Source organism: Phalaenopsis equestris, unplaced genomic scaffold (genome assembly GCF_001263595.1).
Source record: "Phalaenopsis equestris unplaced genomic scaffold, ASM126359v1 Scaffold000501, whole genome shotgun sequence".
Lineage (NCBI taxonomy): Eukaryota > Viridiplantae > Streptophyta > Magnoliopsida > Asparagales > Orchidaceae > Phalaenopsis > Phalaenopsis equestris.
Window position 1 is genome coordinate 26,850 of NW_018164941.1, and position 467 is coordinate 27,316.

The following is a 467-nucleotide window of genomic DNA, read 5'->3' on the forward strand; positions in this document are numbered from 1 at the left end:
TATCTATATTAGTATATTACTACTATAGTATATTAATATATTATTATTATTATTTTATTATATATTATAATTTATAAAATTTAATGTTTTAAAATATAATAAATTTTTTATATATAATTATTTTATATTATTTTATATTTCAAACAATAACGATTCGAACACGAACTAACGCATTACTGTTTATTTTTGATTCGTTTAACTAACCGAACGAAAAAAAATTGTTCGCATTCGCCTCATTTACTAATTGAACAAATCGAACACGAACTCATTGACGAACCGAACACGAACTGTTCGCGAACAACTATTTTTTTTTACAGTCCTACTGCTCAGTTGGTCGGGCATCTGTTTGTTAGTTGTAAGTATTTTCAGGTCACAGGTTTGATTCCCCCCTCGCCCCCCGACGTACTAGGGGTAGTCGGGGCTCCTATAATATCCTCTGGCAGTTCCCTCAAAACAATATATATATA